The 16,866-nt window shown below is 42.8% G+C and overlaps 1 long non-coding RNA gene across 1 annotated transcript; it reads left to right on the top strand.

Moving 5' to 3' along the window:
* The first annotated feature begins 11,169 nt into the window (after positions 1 to 11,169).
* LOC310763171 lies at positions 11,170 to 16,520 on the top strand. The gene is made up of 3 exons (XR_014548525.1): positions 11,170 to 11,219; positions 13,426 to 13,558; positions 16,298 to 16,520. It is a non-coding gene; the product is annotated as an uncharacterized lncRNA (long non-coding RNA).
* Positions 16,521 to 16,866: the final 346 nt, after the last annotated feature.

The raw sequence follows: 16,866 nt of genomic DNA, 5'->3' as shown, positions 1-16,866 counted from the left end.
TCTCTCCTCCCTTGTGCACAGGGCTCTTTATACTCATTAAGGGCACCAGAGTGCTAAGTCATTATTGTAATAAGGATATATGCTGAATAAAAAGAGCCATGCTTCAGGCCCCATAAATTACAACTGTCAGGGAGATCGTTCAAGGGATCCACAGGGCTGGGAATAATTATTTACAGCGTGCTTTATAGAGCAATTAAAAATTCCCCAAATGGTGTTAATTGCTTTTAATGTGCAGAAAGTGCTGTCTGGATTTCAAGTGAGTGCTTAGCAGAAATGTTACTCTTTAACTATTTCCTTAATGTTTGCTTTATACTCCTCCCTCAACAATTTCTGTCCCTATTCTGTAAGTCAGATCTTTAAAAATGTATTAAATATGATGCCACTCTGAGGCCGTGTTCAAATAGATTGTTGCATTCATCGGAGTACTTCGCTATTAAAAGCAAAACAATCTAGAAGTCCAGTTGGCAGTACAAATGATGGGATTACAACAGGACTGGAAGGGGTGTGTGTGTGTGTTTAATCCCATGGTCTAAAGTGCAAGAAGATCCACTTCACACAATTTGTGGAAGACAAGCGTTACTTTGACATCGCCTCCCCAGCCTCCCCCACAATCTAGGGAAGGAAATGATGTCGCATGCAAATCTGAGATGTGACAATGTATCAAGCATTTCAATTCTTGGGCTTCTTTTGGAAGGATGGGATATAAATCTAATAAACAAATAAATTTAAGAATTTGTGGCCAGATCAAGTTTTAACAAGGGAAGGCAAGAGATGCCACCATGTCAAAAATCTGGAATTTGCAAAAGAGCAAGCTGCTGCTTTGAAAGAACTCAGCAAAGCAATGAAAAGAACGTTGAAAATTTAATGATCAGGGAAAGTAAAAATGACTTCAACTATTATCCAAAGGACCATAATGTGGGCAACAAGCAAGCCTCTCTCTGGAGGGCATTTCATAAACAGGGCACCACCACTTAAAAGGCCCTCTCCTTTGTCACCACCCATTTCACAGCATTAGATGGAGAAAGGCCTCTGATAACAATCAAATGCCTGGACAGGTACAAACAGGAGAAGGCAATTCTTCAGTCAACCTGGACCTGAGTTCTGCAGGACTTTGAAAGTTAAAACCAGCATATTGAATTGGGCGTGGAAACAGACTGGAAGCAGCATGACAAATTGCAGAAATGCATGCGGGAGGCTACGAGAGCATGGATAAACTGTAACAAGGCTGTCTCTATCCAGGTAGGGTCATAGTTAGTAGGTACACAGTTCTCCAGGCCACAGAAGTCACCTGAGTTTCAAGTACCAATGCTGGATCAAGGTCTGTTGACTGTGTATGTAACATTCTAAGCCAGAAAAGAACATCTGAGAAAAACAGCGCACAATTTGTTAGACTGCCGAGTGTTACAACTGGACAAATTAACATATCAAATGCAGTAATTTTGAACTTTAGGGACATCACTAGAACACAGGAGAATTATGAAGAGGAGAGTATTCATACACATGCCCCCCTAAATCATGTAAATAAATAAAAAATACTTAACTAAAAGTAGAAATAATCAGAATATTTGAAATTGAAATGCTCATTGATGTCACTTGGATAAAGTTGTGGCATAATTGGCAACCTGACTGAACAATAGGCATGGCTTCCTTGAACTGACCAATTGTGTTGCAGGTAGCTCAGTTCTGGAACAGGACAGGGGGGTGCCCTGCCCCCCCCAATAAATCCTGACTCTGCCCATGTTGATACAGGAGAAGGAATCTGAAGGAGAATCCATACATTTTCTTGAAGTGTTGTGCCAAATGCTATGAAGCCCAAGGGACCCCTAGTGCAGAACCTAGTGTACCCCTCCAACCCCCCCCCCCAGTTTTCTCCTCTGACTTCTGATCCGTGAGGTTTTGGTTCAGGTTCCATTTTCCCTTTTCAAGATGTTCTGATGAAGACAAAAACTCACAAAAATTGACTCATTGGTTTATTGGGTGGGCAGGGAGAACCCAGCGCAAAGGAAAGGTCCCTGAGAATGGATGAAACAGGAAACCCGCAGAGAGGGGTGTTTGGAATTATTATTATTGCTTTGCCTACGTAGGGGAAGCCATGTGATATGAAAGGATCTTTCCTGGGTTCCTGTTTAACAGATTTAAACTAAAGAGACAACTCAGGACTTCCGGGTTGGCGCCATCGCCGAATGGCGGACTCCCTCCGAGCTCCGGAGGGAGTCTGCTCGGCAGGGGCTGGGTTCTACCGCACCGGCGATGCGGGGACCCTTAGAAACCACGGCCACGGAGGCCGTGGACATGGAGACTCGGCTTGCACCGTTAGCGCCCTCCCGACTCGTGAAGGAGCCTTTTTAAAGGCTACGGATCGGGTGCCGGGGAGAAGCGTGGTGCCTTGAGTTTTCTGCTTCCCCTGCTGAGCGAAGCCGCATGCCATCCGGCGGAGAGCGCTGACTTCTTCCATTGAAAATTCGGACTTTTCAACAACAACCCGTGAGTAAATTTGGAAATCGGGTTCAAAAGGAGGAAAAAAATTTTTTTTTCGAATTGGATACGAGCGGGGGGGATCCAAAAAGGAAGTCAGTCCCCTCCCTATTGTAAACTTTCCAAAACAAGGACGGGGAAACCAAGACCCAAAAAGGCTTGCATTGCTGATAAAAATCCAAAATTTCACGATGGGGAACTACAAGAACTGTGCTGGAGGAGGAACTGGAGAAGGGAAACGCAACCCCCCCCCCTGGGAACCGGGGCGACTGAAGAGAGAGCCTGGTGAAAGGAGTCGGAGATTTTGACAGCTGTCAAAATAGCTGTCAAAGTCGAAAAGTGGAGTGGATTTTATTATGAGAACTTGGCTGGTTAAATTTGATACAATTTGCTACAACTTGTTAAAATTTGGATACAAAATGGCGAATATGGATAACAAATTGACTTTTGGATTAGAGGAAACAAAGTTACAACAATCCCCCTTGAGGAGCTTCGGGACATTACAAGGATCGGGAAAGTGGAAAAACACCAAATGGAACTTTACAGGACTGGTTATCTTCTGGGAAAGCTGCAAAACGGAAATAACATCTCGTCTTCAGGGTGTTTTCTTTTTTGTTTTTTTAAAGGAGACAATAGATTTTTCTATTGAAGAAAGGAAGGGACTGAACGTAAGGTTTTGCCCCTGAATAACAACCATCCCTGCAGACTTACCAAACTTTCGAACTACAACGTTTTAGCAGCGGAACAAAGGGAAATCAGACTACAACCTGGAAAGAACAATGGAGGGAGTTCTATTACAGTTTTATTAAAGACTGAAGTTAAAGTTTTGAAAAATAATGATAATAATAATAATTTTGATTTTCAAAAAAATTTATTTTTAATTTTAAAAAGAAAAAGCCAGCAAGGAGTTGGGGAAAAGTTGTGATTTATGGCCTTAAGAATTCCAGGCAGACACCAGGGGTTGATGGTCAGGGGGAAATTAAACCGGGGACAGGGGGGGGAGAACTAAAACTCCAAAGGCTTGCCAACTTGGTTATTTTTTGCTGAATTGGTCTATTAGTCATTATATTTTTTTTTTTTATTTTCTACCTTTTCTGTTTCTATTATCTGGGGTGCTTCTTTTATTAAAAAATGGAAATTGTGGAATGACATGGGGTGGGTCTTGGGGAAAGAACACTGGGTTTTTTTTTTTCTTTTTTTTATTGTAAAACAAATTAAGTTTCAATTTGGATGGGGAACTTGTTTGGCCAACAATATGAAAGGGGAATATGGTAGGGGTGGGGGAAGGGGGGAGTCCCGTAAAGTGATATTTTTTGTATTTTTGAAAAATTTTAATAAATATTATTTAAAAAAAAAAAAATAAACTAAAGAGACAACTCTGCTGTGTATTGAGGGAGGTGATTCTTGAAACATGCTTATCCAGTCTTTTGCAGGAGGACGGGTAGGGTTTGTGTAGGCCTTCGTGACAGGCACCTTTTATCTTCCATTGTTAAAGAAATGTTTATAGTTTGTTCGTTACAGTTTGTTCTTCAGAACCTCTTTGTTGCGCTTTGTTTCTGCTGTCAATACTGGTGTGCTGAAAGGATGGATGAAACAAATTGCACATATTTAGACCTCCAGACTAAATCCACGCATGCATCTCTCCCAAAACACAATTCTCCTTCCAGGTTCTTTATTAGATTAGGAACAATTCAGTATTGGTATTAGCAAAAAATCCTACATTCCGTTGTGCCCAAATCTGGGGATTAAATGCTTATAAACAGGAATTAAGAGAGGGAGAAACTTTCTATTTGCTGAGGAACCTATGGAGACCCAGCATAGGTTGGTATGCTGGCTCTGGTGTCTCCTATACAGAGGTGCCCTGGCCACAGTTCTCCATGCCCTGGTAACATCCAGATTAGGTTGAGACATGTTGCACTTGGAGCAAGCCTTTGAAAGCTACTCAGAAGCAGCAATTGATACAGATTTGGCAGCAGCATTACTGACTAACTCGCCATGTGTAGCAGTTTCAAAAGACTCCACTGGCTTCCTGTGTTTTCCACAAGACCTGAAGGGTATAAATACAAACAGAACTACTAAATCAGTCAGATCAGCTGAATCACTGTCTAGTTTGGGATCTAATATTGTGGGGTGTTCTGAAGCTACACTGAACTAGGACTCCCTAGCTCTCTGCCACTTATAGCCTTGGTGCAGTGGTGAAGCTACCTGCTCTGGCACCGGGAGCGGGTTACATCCAGGGGCATGGTGGGCGCGCGTCCCGGGGGGAGTGGTGCACTGCCCGTGGGGGGCGTGCCACGCATCAGGGGAGCATTCCAAGTGGTGCACATCCCAGGGCGTGTGCGCTGAGCGTTCCAGGGGCAGGGGCAACCGCAATGTCACCCCCCCCTCCGGGATGCCACCCGAGGCGTGCCGTCCCCCCGCCCCCACCTTCGTCCGCCAGTGCCTTGGTGAGTATAGTTGCTTTATGGCACTCCTTTTCTGCATAATGCTTTATAACGTGGTAACAATTAGCTTATCTCACACTATAGCATGTGAGAAAGGGAGGCAGTGGAGGAGAGGAAGCACAGAGGGAAGGGAAGCGTGAGTCTCCTACTTGGCATCTAACATATGGTCTTTTATAAAACCCAGGTCCTGACTGGAATATGCTAATTGTATACAGGAAGTGGGAGCAATATGTCTGGGAGCTGGCTGGTGAATGGACTTAGCAGGCACTTGCCTTATGTGTAGGGCTGCCATACGTCCAGTTTCCCCCCGGATACATCTGAGAATTGGGCTGCAAAAATGGCATCTGGGCGCATTTGGCAAAATGTCTGGCGAAACCGGACGTATGGCAAGTAGGGTGGGATTGTTGTTTTTTAATGCTTTGAATGCTTTATTTTTGGGGGGAGACGTTCCCCCCAAAAGCTCAATAACTTTGCCCAAGGAAAAGGAAAAGCTCAACAAGTTTGTTTTCACTTTGGGGGATATGGCAAACCCAATGTAAGAGACCCAAATTAGTCTTCTCTTCGGAATTCTACCGAGATCTTAAAATGAAAACATTTTAAAAGGCCCTTTGGATGCCTTCAGGCAGAGAGGTGATCCATAAATATCATTCAAAAATACACCAATGGTTTTGTGAAATGAGCTGTTGAATGGAATCCTGGGACCCAGAAAAAGTTACAAAAGCATAAATCACTTTTGAGTCTCCTTGATTTTACTGGGTGAGATCTGCATATGCTTCATTTTCTCTCATGGGACATAATAGGACTTCACTTTGAGCAAGCTGTCCTGTTTATGATTACTGAAAATTCAAATATTGGGAGTACTGGGTTGTAATAAACTTCATTATGCTCATTAATTTAAATGGGTCTCCTCTGAGTAAAACATTTGATATAAGCCACAGGGAATTAAAAGAAACATCCACCACCACAAACCAACCTTGCAACAGCGACTATAAAGCAGAGAAGCAATAATTCACAATTAAAGTTGGGGAATTCAGGCATTGTCTCCCCGCAACCAGCCCATGCGGGTGATGTTAGGATAGCTTTTCTTTTCGGTATGACAGCCCTGTGGTCCCGAACAGCTCCTGTAAAATAATCACTGGCTGATTTTGAATATGGCTGCACTTTCCAGATATCTCCTCCCACCCACCTTATATATTAAGTATGTATGAATGTGCAAGAGTGTGGTACTAGCAGTTCAAGGAGACTTGTTTGCCTGTGGCTTCATTAGCATTTTTTGGAAATAAATTGTCCCTACTTTGCAACGTTCTTCGTCTGTAATGGATAAGTCATGGAGAGGCCTTTCAGGGCTGCCTTAATCAAACTGACAGATTTCTCTCCAGTGACTTTATTAATCCAGATTGAAGGAGGGACTCTAAACACCCCCTCAGGAGCTCAAGGGTGGGGGTTGGGAAAGAAACGAGGTTCTTGTCGGTTGATGGACTTCCGAGAGAGCTTGGTAGGAACTAATAAATAAACAGGAGCATTGAAAATGGATGGCTTGCTGTTTGCAACAGGCGCACTCTCAAGGAGGGCAAACTGCTGACGTGAGGCTCCGCCAACCCAACCCAATGCCTTCTCATTTAATAAAAGCAACAAGGCACAGTAATTACTAGAGTTTCAAATATCTGCCACATTCTGGATTGCCTTATTGGCCTTTGGCTTTCTTACGCTCAAATCCCCAATTATTGCAGATTTCTCCTTGCTCAAAATTTAATGGAAATGGAGTATTGGTTGGTGGTTTGTAATCTAATGCTGGGTGGAATTGACCCACCTGCCAGAGGGAGTGGACGTAATTCGTATTTCCCAGCGGCAGATTACTTGCTTCTGCTAATGTTTCCCATTTATTTGAAAATCTGAGCTGCCCCTATATGTACATAACTGCCATTAAAGGCCTCAAAGGGAGCCAACATTATGACTTAATACATGCTAAAAAGTTTTATTTTTTCCAGAGTAAACTTGTGTCTGATAAGCACATTCCAATTTTACTATAGGAAATGAAGAGCTAATGACCTCCACTGCAGAGTAGGCCTATCCAATTAAATTATGGAACATTTGTCCTGGTTCTGGCCATGCAGCTATTGTTGTTTAGCTAATTGCTGGAGATAATTGCTAAGAGCATCCCCATCACCTCCCTTGCCTTTATTTTGCCAGGTCCAAGGAAAGTTGGAAATGTTAGGTGATCACAGTGAGAGCTCAGCTGGCTGTACATCAGTCTGAAGAGGAAGGCAAGGAAGTGGAGGAATGGCTTGGTTGTTTCAACCCAAGGAAAATGGTAGTATCTACAGAATGTTATTTGACAGCTTTTTGTGTGGTATGCACATCTAGAGAACTTTTATGGACACTCCTGATCAAATTGTTGCTGTGACAGAGCCTATTCTTACTCATGGTCCCAGAATTATGCCAACTGGCTTTGTTGCACATTTTGAATTCACAGATGATTAGCTCTCTTGACAATTGTGTGGTATCACTCTAAGGTTGAATATGATGTAGACATCACTGGATCAATATGGTACTGTGTCTGCTTGACTGGCCCTAGATTTAGGGACATGCAAAGGCAGTAATTAAGATGGGAAAGTCAAACTATATAGTGTATATAATGTTGTGTTTCAGACTTAGTCAAAATCTACACAGACAAGAGTTTGTTTCTTTGGCTATGCTAGCCAACAAGGCCAACCTTCCCACTCATTTTTGTTGACTGCTTACACTGAGGGTTTACCACTTGACAAGGGTTTCATATTGGCAGCGGACTTGATGAAAATATTGAACACTAAGTGATATAGACCTTGCACAAAGATCTAACCATTTACGCAAGAAGATCAAGATGGATGAATCAGAGGGAAGGGATGGGGTAGGCCAAGCTGGAGGTAAGGGAAGTGGAAATATTTGCTATAAATAAGCGAAAGCAGATGATAAGCTGAAATGAGGGAGTGGAAACAACTTAATAAATAGGGTGAGTGGCAGAGGAACAGGAGTCAGATGTTAGAGAGGGATGAGGGGCTATCAGTAAGCTGCCAAACAGGGGAGCAACTTGTGAAGTGGGGAAGCAAGGGGGGGCTATTCAAAGCTAAAGAGGTGGAGAGTTTTAAAGGTAAAGGTAAAGGGACCCCTGACCATTAGGTCCAGTCATGACCGACTCTGGGGTTGCGGCACTCATCTCGCTTTATTGGCCGAGGGAGCTGGCATACAGCTTCTGGGTCATGTGGCCAGCATGACTAAGCCACTTCTGGTGAACCAGAGCAGTGCACAGAAACGCTGTTTACCTTCCCGCTGGAGCGGTACCTATTTATCTACTTGCACTTTGACGTGCTTTCGAACTGCTAGGTTGGCAGGAGCAGGGAGCGAGCAATGGGACCTCACCCCTTCACGGGGATTCGAACCGCCGACCTTCTGATCGGCAAGTCCTAGGCTCTGTGGTTTAACCCACAGCGCCACCTGCATCCCTGGAGAGTTTTAAAAGCTATGGTTAAAAGCTAGAAGTGGATGGATGCAGAACATGATAGGGAACTACAGTAAAATCTTAGGATGAGGTGGAAGGCTGAGTATTTAAGACGAGTGCAGGTGGGTAAGATCATCTAATCCAGATTCCTGTTATCCCAGTGGCCAGCTGGAGAACAGGGTGTTGGACATTTGGTCTGATCTAACAGGGCCCTTCTTAACCTCACTCCTCCTCCCATTCCTCTGCTGTGCTGCCTTCTATCCCTATTCAAAGACATTTTCAATTGACTGGGAAAGGAATAAGTGGTAGTAGCAGGGAAAGCCAACAAGAAGTAATAATCAGGATGATGTTTAATGCATATTAATCCACTTGTATAGCTATATTTATATTGTGCTGTTAAATCTCCTTGAAGTTAATGGGGACTCTGCTCACTGGTTGGATCACCTCCAGATTAAGCAAGTTAAACAAGACTTAATTTAACATATATATTTTTAATGTTGAATGGTGCAAAATCAACTGTGTGATTAATCTGATGGGAAGTTGTAATGGCAAGAACAAAGACAATGTAATCTATGTCAAGGGGAAGATTGGTCACAACAGCGCAGGCAGGCAAAACCAATTGGAGCTCATCCACACAACTAGCCCAAACTGGTTTAATAGTCATTCCCTCTGCCAGGAAGTCCTGGGAACTGTAGATCTTTGTGCAGCTGAGCCAAAAGTACTCCCTGTGTTTAGTGAACATTGTTAGAAAAATCAAGAAGATCCCCTCCCTTTATGCTTTCTTTTTCTGGCTGTTCCAGAATGATCGCCTCTTGGATGGAATTATCTTCGTTTGCCTTCAGTGATGTAATAATGTAGCTGAATCTGATTGGCAGCATAGTATAATGCTACCACTATATTAATTTTGTTAGGATCACCATGTGTCTAAACCAGAAAACATTGCCTTCTCCCTGAATTATATTTACTTCATTGTTCAAGTATTTATAAATTGCCTTTGGCCCTAATTTGGAAGGTTGTATATATTTAGTGGGTAGAATGTGTTAAACCTGCCTTTTATATGGATTAATGTGGGTTTTTTAAAAAAAAAAATTGATTTGGTTTTCATATTTGTACTACTGTACTTTGTAAGTCACTTTTGATTACCTTTTGTAAAGAAAAACTACTAATAAGTGCAATGAATAACAATTATAATAATCTCATTAACATATTTTGATGTGGAGCGATAAAATAATTAAAACATCATAAAACTGTGAAATACAGAGAAAATGACCACCACTAAATCAAATCAAATCGAATTGAATTTACTCATTTATTTGTTTGTTTGTATATTTATTACAATTATTTATAAATCTGCAGGGCAATTCAGAATCAATCTGCAATGAGCTTTTGCTTTTTGAAATGTAACCAGTTTCTCAAGAAGCACTTTTCAGGAGTAAAACATATGCAATAGATCTAGACTGTGTGTGGACTACATGGGCGGGGGGAGTACTCAGTCTCCACTGATTTTAAAATAAAATGTCATGTGTACAGTCCCTGGTTGCTTTGCTCAGCTGTTCAGGGCACGGTCTAATGTTAGTCCCCTTGGCTATTAACTTGGACCTGCATTTCTGTAATAATATCTTTCTTCCAAAAGAGTTAACCTACACCATCCTGCCAGGCCTTGGAGTGGCCACAAGGCACTCATAAGAAGAATCACAAATCCCCATCTCAGCCATAATAGCTCTCAAGTTATGCTGGGTTTGTATTTGTACCAGTGATCTGCCAGCATGAAGCTTTACATAGTATTCCCCAGCCTACCACCAGAGAAATCCAGTTATCCATCACAGCTATTTTTATGGACAGGCAGAGGGGAACTTTGACAACCACTCACTGCTGTTATCAACAGGTGTATACTGTTATTAAAGAGACTTCAGATACAGCCAGGCTTAGCAGGGTGGGAATGGACAAGGCTTTGGAGATGAACTTCAGCAAGCATTGTGCCAGCATCAATTTGCACAGATAGAGCCATAGCTGGACATTTAATGGTTGCTTAAATCCCCTCTTCCCATGTCGCCTGCTAAAAATAAACAGCTTAGCCATGAAACACCAGCAGAACAGTTGGAATAAATACTTAATTCTGCAATCCTAAGCATTCAGACTTGGGAATGTCCCATTAAACTCGGGGGGGGGGGGGCTGACTTCTGACTGAAGCAGACATAGATAGGATCACACAGTTAGCTCTCCTTAAATTTTTTGATGTGCGAATTACACAAGTGCAGCACTGTAAACAAAACCCAGAAGGAAGCTCAAAGGACTGTATAGTATTTTTAAAAATCATACAATGTCCCTTTCCCTTACTTATGAAGTTAGACAGACACACACCATATCATATCTATATTACTTCAGGAGGCCTTTGCACCTTGAATGCTTCTCAAATGCCCTCCATTTTGTAAATACATATATTTATATAGATAGGATTTTAAATTCTTGAATTTTTTTAAAAAAATTGGAAACTTAAATAATGTTTTATTGTATATTTTATTCTCAGCAGCTTTGGGACTTACATGGCAAAAAGTGGGATATAAATTTTAAAATAAATATAAATAAAGAAACAAACAGTGTATTACAGTGACCTTATTTCAGTGACAGGATTTGCCGTGGCAGCTTGTGAAACTTGAGTCAATTTTCTACCTCCTCGGTAGTATGATACATGTTAGATATTACTGCTATTCTGTTTTTGTTTGTTTCGTTTCAATTACGATTATTTTATTTCTTTGTTCTCCCTTATGATTCATGGGTGAAACAATAACCACCAATCAGCACAGGCAGGGCAACTTATACAACAGGTATATTTTGTATACATAAAACATAATGCATGCTGTCTTGAGCTCCCATGAGGAAAGGCAACTTATAAGCAGGTTCTTATTTTTATTGGGCAGCAAAGCAGCCTCTGGAGGCTGAGGATTTCAGTGGTGGAGCAGCTGGGGAGGGGCTACTTAACCCTTTCCCTTCCAGATACTTTTCTATTTAAAAATGCTCCCTCCGTAAGTTGCTTTTCCTTATTTGTGGTGTGGGGGCGGGGGGGGGGGGAAAGATGTGGTGCATTCAGTTGTATCTTTTTCTTTGTGTGGTGATCAGCAGCTTTGAGGTGGGATGTTGAGTTTTAAGACAACATTTCGGAAGGGTTAAATAATCCTCCACAGGCTATTTTTATTGTTCTTTTTTAAAAAAATGGTGCTGCATGAAACATCTATTTTGGCACTAAGAAACATTGTAAACAACATCCTCTTCCTGTACCCCAAATCCGAAGATACAGTATAAATAATAATACGTAAATGATCTGCTGGAAGTGTAGCCATTATAAACCAATCAGTATGCTGTTTGGTTCTGAGCCAATCTAAAGAGCTCTGTACTCAAAACGAAACAATTGTGTTATTAGGGCAGGTCAATCACATTGGCATAAAGTTGTCAACAATCATGTTAGTTTTCCTTCCGTGATCGGAGTGACTGAATCCCAAGCCCTCATTCCAAAAGCGCACTCAACGGGTTTCAGAGTTCCACCATCAGCTGATCTCTAGTTATATCGTAGGCCTACAGAATTATATTCAGCTTAACAATACAAAAGCAGAAGGGGGAAGGAAAAGATACGAGGATCTCTGTATAAACACCTTAATGCAGATGTGAACTTGCAACCTTCACATGTTTGTCATGTACAAGAGTTTCAAGTCTGCCCAAATCTGGTCAGAACCAGGGCCAGCTCAAGAGCCAGGAAGCCAATAAGCTGGCAGATGCTCCGATGCCCACCTTTTATCCCACTTTTCCTCCCATTTGGAGATCACAAGTGGCTGACAAACTCAGGAATGATGATGATGATGCATCAGAGGGAGAAAAGGGAAGCTGGTCTATTCCTCCTGCTTTGCTGAGACCAGCTGCTCATGGTTTTTCTCCTTCATCTGTCAGCCAACAGCATCGATTCCATCAGGCTACCAGAGCTCTTTCCATCCCAGCTGGCCACTGTAAAAACTGATGCTGAAGTTTGCTCTCACCCCCACCCCCAGCTGAATCTCTTTAACCTTTTGTAATTTTCAAATGAAGGACTTTATACAATTTTAATAAATAAAATGTTTTATTTATTAATAAATAAATAAATAAATAAATATTATTTATTAAATATAAATAAATATTATTTAATAAACCTGAGGACAGGGACTGCCTTTTTTATTGATCAGTAAGTTGTTCTGGGACACTTTTTGCCAAAGAGTGGGATTCTTAAAATGCTTTAAATAACAAACTGAGCATTGAAACCATGTTGAGCAGAGCAACCTAAAGCAGGGTTTACTCAGAGGTTAGTCCCCTTGTGTTCAATGGATCTTACTCTTGAGTAAACATGTTTGCAGCCATGTAGGATATTTCTGAGCATGCTAAATGGAACTTACCCCCAGGTAAGTGTGCATGGGATTGTTAAACATGTTATAATAATACTTACCATTGGGACAATGCTTTCAGATATTTGAAGTGCTTCACATGCATTATTCATTGTAATCTTCATAAGAACCCTGCAAAGCAGTATTTGCCAACGTGATGCTCTCTGGATGTTTTGGACTACAACTCCCATCAGCCTCCACCAGCATGGCTAATTATAAGAGATGGTTCAAACTGTAGTCCAAAATTTCTAGAGTTGGAGAAATAAGTCAATGCTACTATCACCTTATGCTGCAATCTATGAAGTGCTAAGCCTACTTGTGAGCAGTATGCTTTTGTACAGTAATAACAGGTAGGAGACACCAAGTACAACTCAGGAGGTTGAATTTTGCATCATCCATGAGCCATATGCAAGCTGCTCTCTCTCTCTGCCTCAGGCCTATCTGCAGTATAGAAGAGAATAAACACTGTCATCTTACAGGGTTGTTGTAAGGATTGCAACTAAATAATGGATGTGAAGCGCTCTGAACACTTGAAAGCAACACATCTGTATTAAGTAATACTATTATTAGCTCCCCATGAAATGTACCTTCCATTTCCTGGTTTGTTTGTTTGTTTTTCGTACCTAAGAAACTGTTCACAAGGCGGATGGATATTAGAGAGAAGAGGGATGGCATCTGCATTGTTCCAGCAAGTCTCTTCACCCCCCAGATGCATACAATAGACAAGGTGGAGAAGAAGGGGAACGCACATCCCATTGAAAGTAAGCTGGACGTGCCTTTGAATTTGGATGCGGTCCCTCCTCACATACTTTGAAGTGGAATCTTATTCAGATATACATCTTGAATGTACCCACCCCAGTGATAACATAACTACAGGGGACCAGAAATGGATCGAGGCTCTTTTACACTGCTGGGATGACACACACTATACAATGACACAGAACGGGGCCTTCTGTACAAAGGAGGGACCTTGCTTGTGGCATGATCTCCCTTTGGAAACACACTTGGTTGCTGACACTTCTGTCATTTCAGCAGCATGTAAAGACCCACCTGCTGCTCAGACATCTAGAGTATTTTAGAGTATGACCGAGAGTGAGTAGGCCACCTTGCACCTTTAAGCAGCATTTTTCATTTCAATGAGTTCTTTCAAGGTGCCCTTACATTGATTTATACTTTTGATTGTTTTCAGCTGATTTCATTTATTCAGTGTATTTTTAATGTGTGTGCTGCACCTTGACCTGAGATCTATTATGATGATGAAGGGTGGGCTAAAAAATATCCTTAAAAAATAAATAAGACTCAAAAATTGTCCTGCAGGGGTCCCTGGCCACTAACTAACCAGCTAGCACGGTGTAGTGGTTAAGAGTGGTAGTCTTGTAATCTGGTGAACTGGGTTTGCTTCCCCTCTCCTCCACATGCAGCTGCTGGGTGACCTTGGGCTAGTCACACTTCTTTGAAGTCTCTCAGCCTCACTCACCTCACAGAGTGTTTGTTGTGGGGGAGGAAGGGAAAGGAGATTGTTAGCAGCTTTGAGATTCCTTAGGGTAGTGATAAAGTGGGATATCAAATCCAAACTCCTCCTCCTCCATGGCTAGACAAAGCAAGTACACCTGTCCTTGCCTGAGCAAGTGGGGATGGAGGTCTTTGTTTGCCCAGTATATCAGGGTTATGAATAGGCAAGAATGCTAATTCAAAATGCAGTGTATCCATTTCTTTAGTATGTTGATACTCTAGGCTTTCCATAAAAATGCCCAAAACAAAAAAAATCCACATGAAAAAAGTGACCAATAGAAACCCATTTCAAAGTGCACCAGAAACTGAACTTCGCTAAAGTGCCTCGCATGAGAACATGCACACACAGTGCTGGATTTACGTATAAGCTAAACAAGATATAGCTTAGGGCCCCACTCTCTTGGGGGCCCTCAAAAAAATTAAAGGAAAGAAAGCTGGACATAAGATAAAAAACAAATAAAATAAAACCTACATACAGCAACAGTGTTTTGTGTTGTGTAGGCTCCTATGATGTAAGTAATGATGCAAGCCTCCTGTGATGCAAGCCTGCTCGCCTGCTCCCTAAAATATCACTGGTTTGCTCATTTCTATATACAGGGTGCCTACATTCTGTATGGACTGTTATGTGCAATTGGCTTTAAAAGGTAAAGGGACCCCTGACCATTAGGTCCAGTCGTGGCTGACTCTGGGGTTACGGCGCTCATCTTGCTTTATTGGCCGAGGGAGCCGGCGTACAGCTTCTGGGTCATATGGCCAACATGACTAAGTGGCTTCTGGCGAACCAGAGCAGTGCACGGAAATGCTGTTTACCTTCCCGCCAGAGTGGTACCTATTTATCTACTTGCACTTTGACGTGCTCCCGAACTGCTAGGTTGGCAGGAGCAGGGACTGAGCAACGGGAGCTCACCCCGTCGTGGGGATTCGAACCACCGACCTTCTGATCGGTAAGTCCTAGGCTCTGTGGTTTAACCCGCAGTGCCACCCGCGTCCCTTTGTATACAAGCACCCTGTACATATTCTATATACAGGGTGCCTACATTCTACATGGACTGTTATGTGCAATTGCTTTAGGTACCTATAATTAGGTCCATAAATTACCATATAGCATATATTCAACACAAAAAAACAGCAACTAATTGTTGTTGACAAAGGACAGCTGGGCATATAAAGGACCCCATTACCTTCATTTCCCCATTACCAATATCGAGGGAGAAAGTATGAGAGGACTAGCCTGAACCAACCTCCCACCCAAGCGAAACTAAGCTTTGAAGCAGGCTGCCTATTGGATGCTTCCTTGTCACTGGGTTGCACTTTTTTGAGGGAGGTGAAGTGTATATTTATCCACCTTTCTAGGGATCAGCCTCCCATTACACAACAAGGCAGAGAGGGTGGGGTGGGGGGAGCCAGATTCCCCACCAGTAGCCTCCGGGAGTGCAATTAAACCCTTGGGGGAGGGAGGGAGGGACCCCCTTGAAGCAGTCATCAGCTCCTTCCTCCCTAACCCCCGAAAGCTTCAGCTCTCCCAAACCACAAGGACTTTGGATGATGGAGCTGGCGCCAGCAGGTTCCCTAAAGAGTTCAGAAGTCAAGAACTTGAGGCAGGTAGGGCGGGTGCGGCGGGGGAAACCCGATCGCCTACAGACAAGGCGCTGCAGGAAGGAAGGGAAGGGGAAGATCCTGCTGGCCAGAAGAGGGGGGATCAGGGCCCTTTCTCTTGGGAGGGGAAGGAACAACAGGATATAGCCTCTGAGAGGCGCGGGGAGGGAGGGAGCTGCGTGTCAGCCTGTCTGGTGTGGCACGAGGAGGTCGCGTTTTCCCATTGCTTCAAATAGAAACGAGTGGCACTTTTCTCAAGTTTAGCAGGCACAGCTTTGAATGCTGGAATGGGCCTCTGGCAGGGCTTTTCTTCTGTTATTATGTCAGATACGTAGAGTTACCATATTTAAAAGAGCAAAAAAGAGGACACCTTTGCCGACTTCTGCTTTTAGCTATGGATCGCTTTGACGACCCCACCCATGAAAAGGAGGACGTGTCCTGGAAAAAGAGTCCTGACTAATTCGAGGAGTTCCTAAGGATTAGCTCCAAATACAGAGGCATTCAGATGTTCGGTTTTCATTAATGAGAAAGCCCTCGAAGGTCTCTCTCATTTTCACACACGTGTTTGCTGACAATCTCGGGATAAACAAGGCTTGTGGCCCTGCGTGTGGATGACTGAGTGTGTGCCGGCGAGTAGAAATTAAATGGCTGTAAATGAATGCGAAATACAGATTTCTGTGCAAACAGTAAAAAGAACTTCTCACTGTGTGAGAAGCAGATAAGGCTTGGTTTGGGCCAGGCTTCACCCTCAAATTCTCGCAGCTTTTGAAAGCACCTGCCTTTCAGCATATACACCTGGTGCCTAAGAATTCAGCAGTGGACGCTTTTGCATTTGAGGTGTGCGCGGGTGCGCGTGCCCACGCGTGTACATTTCCCCGTGTATTCCAACGGCTGCTGTTTTATTCCATTTCCTACTTTGAAAAACACAGCTGGCCAAAATGGAAAACCTTCAAATGCAAAG

Source organism: Podarcis filfolensis (genome assembly GCF_964270895.1).
Source record: "Podarcis filfolensis genome assembly, chromosome: 5".
Lineage (NCBI taxonomy): Eukaryota > Metazoa > Chordata > Lepidosauria > Squamata > Lacertidae > Podarcis > Podarcis filfolensis.
Note: the sequence above shows the minus strand (reverse complement) of the source record. Positions and strands in the feature narration are given on the sequence as shown.